At 42.8% G+C, this 14,399-nt stretch overlaps 1 protein-coding gene across 3 annotated transcripts in view; it reads left to right on the forward strand.

Annotated features, from left to right (window-relative positions):
• Positions 1–14,399, forward strand: part of LOC110531165 (nuclear receptor coactivator 3) — a 123,551-nt gene that overhangs the window by 80,188 nt on the left and 28,964 nt on the right. The window lies entirely within an intron of this gene.

Consider the following 14,399-nt stretch of genomic DNA (forward strand, 5'->3'; position numbering starts at 1 on the left):
AGGAGGAATTAGAACCAGATGCTCTCGGACTATGAGAGAAAAAGTAATCGGATGAAGAGAGAGCAGCTGGAGTAGCAGTGTGCTCCAGGGTGATCCATGTCTCCGTCAGGGCCAAAAAGTCAGGGGTTTTGAAGGGTAGCATAGGCTGAGATGAACTTGCCGTTCTTGCATGTAGATCGGCAGTTCCAAACGCTGCCGGGGACCAGGAATTCCACAGGGAGAGGCGCGAACAGGTATAGAAAACGTACTCATGCACTATAAATGCAAAAGTATGTGGATAACCCTGGAGATTGCTCGACTCCGTTACAAAAACCTTTTTAGTACAGATATAACACGTTGGAGAATCGCGTCAGAGAGATTAGTCAAATGCTGTTGAAACATCAACGTAGACGGGCCAAAGAGAATTCTCCATACAAAGTCTATAGTTTATTTTCATGAACTAGTATTTGTTTTCTGCCTCAGTTTGTTGCACCAGCCTGTCTGTCTCCGCTCAATAACCCTTTTTAGACATTTGTTTGTTTGTTGTTTGTTGAGTTTTTCTCTAGTATGACTCATGTTATCGTGGGAGGCTTTTTCTTCTTGATTTTTTTTCTCCGTTTTGAGTCAGAGAACTGAGATAGACTCTCTCTCTCTCTCTCATTTCTGTCTGCCCCTCCTGAGTGTGTTGTGCATTTCACTTGTGTTAGTTGAGGTGTAACTGAAGTTGTTGTGTTACCTTACGCACGCGCGCGCGCGCACACACACACACACACACACACACACACACACACAAAGCTAGTGTTACGGATCTGTTTGAGTGGAAAGTGAGAGAATGTTCCTCAGTACAAAGTCTTCATTGCAAAGTGATATAACATGGGTTGGGTAAACAGTAACACATTTTGCCTCCCATACACAGACACATGATCAAGGTACAGTCAGACCTACCTGTGCACCGGACTCCATCTCGTGTCACAGTTCCTCAGTCTCTCTCCCTTCACTCTCCTCTGCCCGTCTTTCTCTTGATCCTCTCTCTTCTCTCCTTCTCTATATCATCCCCTCTACCTATTGCCGTCCCTCACTCTACCCCTCTGTCTTTATCTTCCTTCTCTCCTTTCCTCCCTTCCCCTCTCACTTCCTGCCTCCCTCCCTCTCTTCCTCCCCCTCTCCCTCTTGTGCCTGCCTAGCGTCATGCCTGAAAACAGCTGCCTAATGGCTCTCAAAGACACAAACATCATCAGTCATGAGAGAGCTGCTCGTTTTGGACCCATCCTCCATCTTAAATCGTTCATGTTTATTTTCTCAATACACACACACACACACACACACACACACACACACACACACACACACACACACGGCCGTGCTATTACCATGTTGACTGCATCTTCAATACTCGCCCCGGACAACATGTCTACCTCTCTCTTTCTCTCTCTCTCCCTCTCCCTCTCCCTCTCTCTCTCTCTCTCTCGCTCCCTCTCTCTCTGGATCTGCAAATGCCATCTCTAAACTGTATCAATAACCTATCAGTGTACTGCTACTGTAAATCAATATATTCCATGCCATATCTCACATTCTTTCTCTTTTTTTGGCTTGCATTGTTTATACACTGCTGAAGCGGTGAGTTCATGGGCAAGTCTTATTATTCTACTTGTGTTTATTTAGGGGGTTGATCAGCTTAAATATTGAAGACAGATTGTGCTTTCTATCAATGTAATTGTCTGCATCATTTCCAATCCCCCATCTGTAAGTGTTTGTAAATATACAGTAGCTCCATGTAAATGTTGCAATTTTTCGGCCATTCCTGAACCTGTGACCAAAAACAAGCTACATATGGGCAGTATCAAAACAAGTGATCTAATCAAATCAAATCAACTTATATTTGTCACATGCACCTTACAGCGAAATTCTTACTTGCAAGCCCTTAACCAACAATGCAGTTTTAAGAAAGATAGTTAAAAAATAAGAAATTAAAGTAACAAATAATTAAAGAGCAGCAGTAAAATAACAATAGCAAGGCTATATATAGGGGTCGACCGGTTAGCATACGTGGGTAGAGTTATTAAAGTGACTTGTGCATAGATAATAACAGAGAGTAGCAATGCAAGTAGTCTAGGTAGCCATTTCATTAGATGTTCAGTAGTCTTATGACTTGGGGGTAGAAGCTGTTTAGAAGCCTCTTGGAACTAGACTTGGCAGTACCGCTTGCCGTGTGGTAGCAGAAAGAACAATCTATGACTAGGTTGGCTGGAGTCTTTGACAATTTTTCGGGACTTCCTCTGACACCACCTGGTATAGAGGTCCTGGATGGCAGGAAGCTTGGCCCCGGTGATGTACTGGGCCGTACGCACTACCCTCTGTAGTGCCTTGCGGTTGGATGCCGAGCAGTTGCCATACCAGGCAGTGATGCAACCCATCAGGATGCTCTCGAAGGTGCAGCTGTAGAATCTTTATAGGATCTGAGGACCCATGCCAAATCTTTTCAGTCTCCCGAAGGGGAATAGGTTTGGTCGCCCCCTCTTCACAACTGTCTTGGTGTGCTTGGACCACGTTAGTTTGTTGGTGATATGGATGCCAAGGAACTTGAAGCTCTCAACCTGCTCGACTACAGCCCCGTCGATGAGAATGGGGGCGTGCTCGGTCCTCCTTTTCCTGTAGTCCACAATCATCTCCTTTGTCTTGATCACATTGAGGAAGAGGTTGTTGTCCTTGCACCACACAGGCAGGTCTCTGATCTCCTCCCTATAGGCTGTTTCATCGTTGTCGGTGATCGGGCCTACCACTGTTGTGTCATCAGCAATCTCAAGGTTTTTTCTTTATTTCTACTATTTTCTACATTGTAGAATAATAGTGAAGGCATCAAAACTACGAAATAACACATGGAATCATGTAGTAACCCAAAAAAGTGTTAAACACATCTAATGTAGTCACCGTTTGCCTTGATGACAGCTTTGCACACTCATTTCAATTAACGGGTGTTCCTTGTTCAAAGATCATTTGTGGAGTTTATTTCTTGATGTGTGTTTGAGCCAATCAGTTGTGTTGTGACGAGGTAGGGGTGACATACAGAATATAGGTCTGTTTGGTAAAAGAACAAGTTCATATTTAGTTCAAATAAGCAAAGAGCAACAACAGTCCAATCCTTACTTTAAGACATGAAGGTCAGTCAATCTGGAAAATGTTAAGAATTTTGAAAGCTTCTTAAAGTGCAGCTGCAAAAAGCATGAAGTGCTGTGATGTAACTGGCTCTCATGAGGACCGCCACAGGAAAGGAAGACCCAGAGTTCCCTCTGTTGCAGAGGAGAAGTTCATTACTGCACCTCAGATTACAGCCCAAATAAATGCTTCACAGAGTTCAAGTAACATACACATCTCAACTGTTCAGAGGAGACGGCATGAATCAGGCCTTCATGGTTGAATTGCTGCAATGAAACCACTACTAAAGGACACCAGTAAGAAGAAGAGACTTGCTTGGACCAAGAAACACGAGCAATGGACATTAGACTGGTGGAAATCTGTCCTTTGGTGTGATGAGTCAAAATTTAGATTAGGTGAATGGATGATCTCTGCATGTGTGGTTCCCAGGAGGAGGAGGTGTGATGGTGCTTTGCTGGCGACACTCAGTGATTTATTTAAAGTTCAAGGCAAACTTTACCAGCATGGCTACCACAGCATTCTGCAGCGATACACCATCGATACACCAGCGATACACCATCCATGCTGTATCACAACCGGACGTGATTGGGAGTCCCATAGGGCGGCGCACAATTGGCTCAGCTTCGTCCGGGTTTGGCCGGTGTAGGCCATCATTGTAAATAAGAATTTATTCTTAAGTGACTTGCATAGTTAAATAAAGGTTAAATACAAAAATAAAAACATCCCATCTGGTTTGCACTTAGTGGTACTATAATTTTTTTCAACAGGACAATAACCCATCACAGCTCTAGGCTTTGTAAGGGCTATTTGACCAAGAAGGAGAGTGATGGAGTGCTGCATCAGATGACCTGGCCTCCACAATCACCCAACCTCAACCCAATTGAGATGGTTTGGGATGAGTTGGACCGCAGAGTGAAGGAAAAGCAGCCAACAAGTGCTCAGGATATGTGGGAACTCCTTCAAGACTGTTGGAAAAGCATTCCATGTGAAGCTGGTTGAGAGAATGCCAAGAGTGTGCAAAGCTGTCATCAAGGCAAAGGGTGGCTACTTTGAAGAATCTGAAATATAAAATATATTTAGAATTGTTTAACACTTTTTTGGTTACTACATGATTCCTGTGTTATTTCATAGTTTTGATGTCTTCACTATTATTCTACAATGTAGAAAATAGTAGAAATAAAGAAAACCCCTTGAATGAATAGGTGTGTCCAAGCTTTTGACTGGTATTATATATAACATTTTATTGGTTGCAATAATTTTGTATAGTCCTTTAAATTGAAAAACTAGTTGGGTGTACCATGGAGTTGACGGACAAGTTCCTTTCCACTTGCCTCCTCAATTTTTGCTACAATCAGGTGGCTGTAATTTTGGATAGAGCAAACATTTCCATATATTTCTGTTAGATGCATGTGTGACAACTCCACCAGTCCTATTTATGATATCATTTACAAAGATTATACTTTTTTTTTTTTTCTTCACAAAATATTTTTATATCAATAAGTATATTTGAGTTTAACCATCAGTTTTCTTATCATATTTGTTCTCTCTTTTCTGGTGGGTTAAACTGAAATTGCAACCAGCTTTCTGTTGCTTGTTTTAAAAATAGCAATATTTTAGAGATGATTTCATTTTTATATAACTGAAAGTGAAAGGTTGTAATCTGAATGAAGGGAAAAGGGCCATTCTTGAACACCTGGTGAGCCATTATTACTAATCTGCTAGAGAACCAGTTCAGATTTAAGTATAGTTTTTGTATGACTGAAGCCTTTAGTGAGAGGTCCAATGCTTTAATATTTCATTTCTGCTCTCTGAATTCATATTCATTATATAACTGGGTCGGTTTAATTTTGTTTGGCTTGTCGTTCCAAATAAAATAAAGTATTTTTTTGTTCACATAATTAAAAAAACAACAACAAGTCGTTTGGTGGAGGCAGGGCCATAAGTAAATAGGTCAACTGGGATATGACAAAATAATTAATCAGGGTGATTTTTCCACAAATAGACAGGTGTTGTCTATCCATGGTAGCAAAATCTTATCTGATTTGGCAAACTTTCAATAAAAATGTGTTGCAGTGAGATCCTTTCTTCCAGGATATGAATACCGAGTATGTCCACTTCACTCTCGGACATTTTATTGTTGAACTACACAGGAATGTAAAAGTTGTATTTTTTAGAGATCCAATACGTGTATATGGTGCACTTATCATGATTTGGTTTTAATCCAGAGAGGATAGAAACATTTTCTAGATTCTTGATGAGGCTGTGCAGGGATCCAAAAATTGCGGATTTAAAATTTAAAAAAACGAATCATCAGCGTACAAGAACACGTTTGTTTTTAAACCTTGGATTTATAGCCCCTTGACACTATTGTTGGATCTGATTTTAATAGCTAACATTTCAATGGCCATAATACATATCGTGTTTTACTCCTGTTTCTGAGAAGTAGACGTTATTTACTATTTTACACCTAAGGTTACTGTACATAACTTTAACCCATTGTATAAGAGATCCTCCAAAATTAAAATAGTCCAGACATTTTTATATAAATTCAAGTTGTACTTTATCAAAGGCCTTTTCAAAGTCAGCTATGAATACCAGGCCTGGTTTCCCAGATTTTTCATAGTGTTTTATCTTTTCCAATACTTGTTTAAATTGTTTTTAAATTATTTTTTCCAATACTTGTTTAAATGATCTGGAATTGTGAATTAGTGAATTATAAGTGAAATAATCCGTCTGTAAACAATTGTTGGAAGAATTACTTGTGTTATGCACAAAGTAGATGTCCTAACCGACTTGCCAAAACTATAGTTTCTTAACAAGAAATTTATGGAGTGGATGAAAAGAGTTTTAATGATTCCATCCTAAGTGTATGTAAACTTCAGACTTCAACTGTGTATATATAATATTTATTATTATAATATATTTTTTCTTCACATTTTCAACCAGTACAATGATATTTTCCAATGGGGCTATACATTTGGGTGAGGTTTTTTTCTCGCCTGAGTAGCCTCGTTTCGCTGCCAAAAATAAAATGAAACCATCTAGTGTTCAGCGAAATAACAACAAATTGTCAAATATAGGTAGCCTAGTCAAATAATTAACATCCAATCACATTAACCGTTGCGCTCTCGCGGAAATTCCACTAACGTATGTAGCCAAACGTAGCTGCCGCACATGTTGGTATCTGTACTGATGGAGCAAAAGCCATGACAGGGAGACATAGTGGAGTGGATACTCGCATGCAAGCAGTTGCTCCCGACGCCACTTGGCTACACTGCAGCATCCACCGAGAGGCTCTTGCTGCCAAGGGAATGCCTGACAGCTGGAAAGACGTTTTGGACACTACATTGAAAATGGTTAACTTTGACAAAGCAAGGCCCCTGAATTCTCGTATATTTTCTGCACTATGCAAGGATATGGGCATGTAGCGCTTTTACAACATACGAAGTGCGCTGGTTATCAAGGGGCAAAGTATTTTTTTAATTGAGAGACCAGCTTAAAGTTTCCTTTACTGACTATAATTTTCACTTGTCTGACCTCTTGCATGATGACGAGTTTCTCACATGACTGGCCTATCTGGATAATTTTTTACAGGGTTACAGGGACCCCCTGCAAGTATATTCTATGTGCGGGACAAAATTGAGGCTACGATTAAGAAGTTGGAGCGCTTCTCTGTCTGCATTAACAGGACAACACACAGGTCTTTCCATCATTGTCTGATTTTTTTGTGTGCAAATGACCTCAAGCTTACGGACAATGTCAAATGTGATATAGTTAAGCACCTGAGTGAGTTAGGTGCGCAATTACGCAGGTACTTTTCCCGAAAATTACTCATATCTAAACAAGAGAGTCTCATTGAAATTGCAACATGTGGTTATGTGAAAATTTTATTTAATCAGAAGCCACTGCCAGATTTCTGGATTGGGCTGCGCTCAGAGTATGCTGCCTTGGCAAATCGCGCTAAGACACTGGTGCCCTTTGCAACAATGTATCTATGTGAGATTGGATTCTCAGCCCTCACTAGCATGAATACTAAATACAGGCACAAACTGTGTTTTGAAAATAATAATAAATAATTTTGTATCCAAGATGGCGTAGCAGTGCAGACGTTGTTTGTCTTTCTCCTGTGTAAATTTTGTATTTTTTGTCTTTTTTATGTATATATTTAAATATATTTTCAATCTCTTTTTCCATTTTTAAATTAAATATACCTTCCGGCAACCGACCTCACCCAATGTCATACGGATCTGCTATTTTTAGACCTTATAGCCAGAACCTCCATCAGAAGCTAGCCATCAGAAGCTAACCAGCTAATTAGATAATAGCTATTTAGTCATTGTTAGCCACTGCTAGCGGCCTTTACCTTTTGCACAGACACCAGCCGCTTTTAGACTGGATAATACTTGCCAGCCTGCCGGTATCGGACTGTTTTTCTCCACTACAACACCGGATTCCTGCTGTAAGCCCTGGACCATTACTCCTGATCATCCCAGCTAGCTGGCTGCCACCGAGTGGCCCAGCCCCGAAGCTAGCCTTGAGCCAGGCCCACCTCCCGGCCTGCTCAGTGGACCCTATGATCACTCGGCTACACAGCTGATGCCTCCCGGATTCTTCATTAACACGACTAGAATCCACTACACTACCGGATTCTTGCCGTAAGCTCTGGACCTTTGCATCGGATCATCACTGCTAGCTAACTGCTACCGAGTGGCTATAGTGGCTAACGCCCTTGTCCCGAAGCTAGCACCAGTTAGCCGCAAGCAAGGCTCATCTCCCGGCTAGCAAACAAAATTACTCCAGCTACACTACCTATTTTGCCAACTGGCCTGGAACCTTTGTCGACACGGAGCCCCGCCTTTCCATCACGACTGGTTTGCTGACGTAATTCCATCCATTGTGCCCTCAACCGGCCTTTTCCGGACGTCGGCGCAGGCGCTTCTACTAGCCCCGCCTGCTGACTTTTAAAAAAAAACTTTATGTCTCCCGCTTGCTAGCGTAGTAAAGACTACCTAGCGGCTTCCCTGTTTCATCTATTGCTGTTCACTGGACCCTATGATCACTTGACTACTTGGCTGATGCCTGCTGGACTGTTCATTAGCTAACTCTCCCAATCAACACCTGTGATTGCTTTATGCCTCTCTTTATGTCTCTCTCTAATGTCAATATGCCTTGTATTCTGTTGTTTAGGATAGTTATCATTGTTTTAGTTCACTGCAGAGCCCCTAGTCCCACTCAACATGCCTCAGATACCTCTTTTGTCCCACCTCCAACACATGCGCTGACCTCACCCAGCATAACTAGTGCGTCCAGAGATGCAACCTCTCTTATCGTCACTCAATGCCTAGGTTTACCTCCACTGTACCCGTACCCTACCATACGCCTGTCTGTACATTATGCCCTGAATATATCCTACCATGCCCAGAGATCTGCTCCTTTTATTCTCTGTCCCAAACGCACTTGACGACCAGTTTTGATAGCCTTTCGCCGTACCCTCATCCTACTCCTCCTCTGTTCCTCGGGTGATGTGGAGGTTAACCCATGCCCTGCGTGTCCCCTGGTGCTCTCATTTGTTGACTTCTGTAACCGTAAAAGGGTGATGGTTTGTAGTGTGATTTTCTTTGCGGTTCCGCTGAGGTGCTCAAAACCGTATTATAATCTCCCACCATATTAATTGAGTCATGTAAGCTCAATACATTTTTTTATATTTTCATCGTTTGGATATAGATTAATAAGACAAATGTATTTATAGTCCAACAGCATATTTAAAAGGATCCACCTTCCTTGTGGATCTGTTTCAACAGTTTTCAAATTCGGATCAAAATGATTGTTAATTAATATATCATCACCCCTTTTGGGATTCTTTGCCCATGGGAGAAATATATTTCACCCCCACTCCCCGTCATTTTCCCATACAACTTTGTCTACAGGTGTAGAATGAGTTTCCTGTAAACAAAATATATATTATATTCCTTCTCTTTTAGCCAGGTAAAGACTGATTGTCTTTTCTTATCTGTAGTCAAGATTTAAGACTGCGATTTCTTATCTGCTAAGCCACTACAATTCTAACTAGCTATATTTATTTTACCACTTATCATAATGAGATGCAAGTTTTGATTATACTTAGCATAATAAATGTTTGTCAACTTACTATTAAGAAGTACCATGATAATTGAGCGTCCATATAGCCGTACCATATTTACACTGTTAAGCATACTGTGGCTGCAACTAAGTAAACCTCTACTTGTCCTCTTAATATTCCACCTGCTAAAACCTCCGGTGTGATTTAGAACGCTTATTTGGAACGTCCAGTTACGATTGACGCAACAGTCAACGTTTGAGCTGGAAACACAGAAACCTTATGTACAGACACAATCCTTCGGACTTTACGTCCTGAATGTGACCAGTTTGTTTACGTATGCAATGTTCAGACGTTCACAGAAGTGGCGACAGCATAACACAATCATCCAAACCTGGAAAATGTAGGCTACATTAGTCCTAGAGCTAACTGAGGAAAGATTTGATCTAAAACAAGCGGTCAAATTTAGCTGGGGGGGAATAGTTTGTGCTAGACTGGGCAAATGTCTGCATACTTTAATCTGGGGAGGTGTTTGGGCTTTCATCGAAGAGATAAGCTTGTCCGGTTCAGTAAATCCTCAAACATAAATTGTCCGCAACAGTGAAATGGGCTAGTTCATTGTGAATTCACGAGGAGGTGGAACACACCTCCATTCAAATTGTTGTTAGAAAAAAAACATTGTTAGAAAATAATTTCAAATTGACAGCGCAGGTTAACTCTCCTGTTGCGTAACAATCACATTTTGGAACAGTGAGTGCATTCTGACAGCATGCACTTAAAAAAACTCACTCTGGGGCCTTTTGAGATATTTGGAACTCACATGTGAAAAGGTTAAGAGATAGGGGCCCATCCTTTAAAAAGAGCACATGGTGTCACCTACAGTACAGAACCAGCTCCGCTGTCCCGTTCTGACCTTAGTTCCTTTGTTATGTCTTTGTTTTAGTATGGTCAGGGTGTGAGTTGGGTGGGTTGTCTATGTTAGTTTTTCTATGATTTGCTATTTCTGTGTTTGGCCTGGTATGGTTCTCAATCAGAGGCAGCTGTTCTCCTATTGTGTTTCGTGGGTGATTGTTTTCTGTTGTGTGTCTGCACCAGCCAGAACTGTTTTCGGTTGTTTCTCTTTGTTATTTTTGTTATTTCCGTGTTCATTTGAATAAATATGGACACATACCACGCTGCACCTTGGTCCTCTCCTTCTTCCACCATCGACGACCATTACATCTGCAGCAAACATCATTTCTAATGTTTTGACCTCGGTTGTACTGCATCATTATTAAAAAACATTGTTGAAAAATATCTATACATATTAAAATCTTGCATATCTTAATTTCTTCCCACAATTGACGATTAATATGCATAATAATATAAGCACTTCTACGAAGGATCGTTACCTATAACAAGGACTGGCAGTAGGAATTCATAGATTTTGTCAACAGATGTGGGATGCATACACTCGACTCACCCCACCCCTCTCAAACAAACAGCTCTGCCCCTTACTCCCCTTCCACCTATAGATCGACCTACAGATTTAATTAACCAATATCTAGTCCTAGCTAATGGAGCTCCGATAAACCCCTTCCCCCAACACCCACATACGCTGGTCCTCTGTTGTGACCCATCTTCCCAAGCACCTCTGTGTGTCAGGCCTTTTGATTATTCTGTGAAGGCAGGGCCACAATAATAACTCCCTTCCCATGGGTTACTGCAGCCAGTGTTTTCAGCACTGCCACCCCCTGGGTGGGGTATTCCACCAGAATTCCAACCGGCTAGGTACGAGGTCGTCAAGGTTCTCATTAGATGCTTTGAGAACATCCTTGTATATTATGCTCACCCATCCGGGGCTTTGGCTTTTGGACCTACCCTCAAATTATTGACTGGACGATACGGCTTTAGTGGGTCTCTGACCACCTTCATCTTTCTGTCATGGCTGCGTAGGCTAGTTGCAAGTAGGCCTATGAAACAAAACTTCTCCTTAGTGGGTGGGTCGCTCAGGTTGGTGTCTAGGATGTAGGGTTGGCACCATGTCATCATGATAGGACAAAAATAAACCAACTATATATTTTTATTTGAAAATGTACATTCCATATCTGCGCAAAAGCAACCATTTTCCTTTCTCATTCCCTTAACTCATCACACTTCTAATCACAAAAAACACACAGGCACCCCATCTTCCTACACACCCGCACTCCCCTCGCATATACACCCTTGCATACTCACATACTGTGCCTTTTATGTCCTCTGTCGCGTTTTTATTTCTACCTTGTTGATTCCTGCCAAATTTCGGGCCTTGGGTACTTTTGTGTTTCAGTTCCTTGTATTTGGGGATTTATTATTTAATGTCCTATCCTCATGTCCTATTCATGTTCTATGTATGAATACTATACATAAAAACATGTAATACAAATTATTTTGTTGTGTTTAGATTTTTTGGGGGGGGGCAAATGGAAGTGAGCAGAATATTAATTGAAAAAAGAAAAAACAGAGTTTAACCTTGGACTCTCATGTGGGAGACCTCAAGGCCCACATGCCAGTAACTACAGTAGGAGCATGTGGAATGGATGAACGACAGACAGGGGAAATATGGAGGGAGGCTCACTCGGAGAGAGAGGTGGACGACAACTTCATCAACGTTTACTTACATTCATTGTAGCTCTCTGGAGTCGTGGCCTGTTTCTCCCAAAATCGTCCTCCCCTTCCCATCCCACCCTCTCTTCCCCCCTGTACCATACCCAGTAACCACCACAGCCCCCCTGCTTCCCAGTGTGCCACCAGGCCCCAGTGTCTTTGGTGTGTAATTGACTTTACTCCCTGCACTCCTCTGGAAGAGCGGGTGGATGGGTGTCTCACGCCACACTGGAGGTGACCCATTTCCCTGGGGCATTCAGCAGCCCTCCTAATCAGTCATCCTCTGGGGCCGCCTCATTCACTGTAATTAGAACGCTGGAGCCATCTCTCTCTCCCCCTTTTCCCTCTCTTTCTCACTCTCGGTCTCTTTCTCTCTCTCTTTGAGAACTCTATCAATAGGCAGGCAGGCATGCAGGCAGGCATGATCAGGATTGATGGAAGAGGGCTTCAGTTAAACCCTTCCTTTAGCTCTAGTTCTAAGCGCCTCCTCTGAGCTCTCCACTGCCTCTCTTTAATCCCTCCCCCTTTCCTCTCCACCTCCCAGACAGACAGACAGATAGGAAAGCAGGTAGGACAAGGGAAGGGTTGACGGGGATGGATAGATTGAAGGAAACACGTATGGGAGGGAGGGAGGGAGGGAGGGAGGGAGGGAGGGAGGGAGGGAGGGAGGGAGGGAGGGAGGGAGGGAGGGAGGGAGGGAGGGAGGGAGAGACCGAGGGTGGGACTGAGTGAGCGTGTTCTAAACAAAGCTGCTTGTGAATTCCTCAGAGTGAAACCTTTTTTTTTTGCCACATAATCACGTGTTTCCCTACATACAGAGCTACAGTATGACGCTTCCCAATTAAGGTCAATGTTGTTGTCTGGAGTGGAAACCAATATAGTACTGAGGGAGGAGGAGCATCACACCACCTTCCAACGTCATGGAGCTCCATTGGCTGCTTTTCCATTTGATTGATTTCACATTTAGACATGTTCATTTAGGTCAGAGATGGGCAACTGGCTGGTTGGGTGGTTGTGGCCCGCAAGGTGCGATTTTGAAATTTGATTGTGCATCATCAGTTTTTCTCTTATATCAGTCGCTGATAGTCACTCAATTAGCCCATGTCAGCTAAAGTCTTTTAGATTGGTAAGTTAGTTTAGCGGCCCGCTATCTAAACTTGTAGTAGTCTTAATCGTGGAAATACCGACCGGGGGCCCCCATTGATTTTGTTAGTCACTCTCACTCAGATATCATATTTAAAACTGGAGAAAATGTCTCTCCGCCCTATGACAAAATGTGTAGAATTGCAGGAAATGAACAACGACAACAATATGTCTCTCCGCTGTCAAGAGGGGGGTTGCTCAAATGTTTTGCTGGCAAGGTGGGCGGTTATGGATGTGGGTACGCAGACCCGCAAGCCACTGCGGCCCCTAATTATGAGTTGAGCCATTTTTTTATGTGGCCTCCACCCCCATCAAAGTTGTCCATCCCTGATTTAAGTGATGATGTCAGACCAGCGGGCATGATCGAATGAATAGGCAGGGTAGAACGTCTGTTCACAAGCCATTTTAGTGGGCTATCTTTTAGAACGTTACAGTGCACTATTTGGCACAGCTGGGATGACGAGGCAATAAACGCACTCTTTTCTTTTCTTTTTGTCATGCCAATCGAATGTCCTTGAAAATATTGAAATCCAACTGATTGATAAAGATTACTCCTAAGAAATATTACAAACAATATCTGCAAAACAAACGGATAGAATTATAGAATGGCAACACTGTTCCTTTCCGTCTGGTGGCTTGCTTTTCTATTCAGTAGAGGCTTCATGCATGTCGGTCAGAGGGTAACCATGTAATCAATGGAATAAAAATGATGCACTTGCTGGGAAGGTTAAGAAGGGCACTGGAGTGTGGTTCTCCTCCTGATCGTGCACTGCATCCCTCCTTTTCTTCTCTCTCTCTCTCCTCCATATCCCTTCCACGCCTTCTCTCACTCTCTTCCCTCCTCTCCCTCTTGCTCCCTCCCCTTCACTACACTTTTCCATCTCCCCTCTCTGCTTCCCTCTCTCCTCTCCTCTGTTTCCACTGCTTGGGACTCCCTAAAAACACACCGCTCCGACCACAAGTGACTTTTTGTAGCCTTAACCTAATACTCCTGACCTGCTGTATCGAAGCGGTGTGTTTGTAGGGGATCGCCACTGATCTCACTCTCTATCCTCTTGCTCTCATCCTTTCTCTCTCTCTCACCTCATTCACTTCCCCTCCTTTTGCATTCTCTCCCTCTGCCCCCTCTTCCTCTCTCTCTCTCTCTCTCTTTCCCTCCCTCCTACCTTTCTCCAGCGTCACTGGTAAATAAATGGACCAATCAGCGTGGACTTCATGCTGCCAGCTTCTCCTTTCCTCACTTCTCTTCCTCAACCCTCCCCGCCCCTCTCCACCTTAGACAGCCTACATTCCTGTAGACCGAGTGAGATGCATTGTAGGAGACAGACTGCAGTCTAACAGGGTTAGTCGTGCAGCGTGTCTTACTGTCGGAGACACTGCTAATCCTTGTGTGTCTGCGTGTGTGCGCGAGGTCATACACACA

This window comes from Oncorhynchus mykiss, chromosome 9 (genome assembly GCF_057628025.1).
Source record: "Oncorhynchus mykiss isolate SJ-2025 chromosome 9, ASM5762802v1, whole genome shotgun sequence".
NCBI classification, from domain to species: Eukaryota; Metazoa; Chordata; class Actinopteri; order Salmoniformes; family Salmonidae; genus Oncorhynchus; species Oncorhynchus mykiss.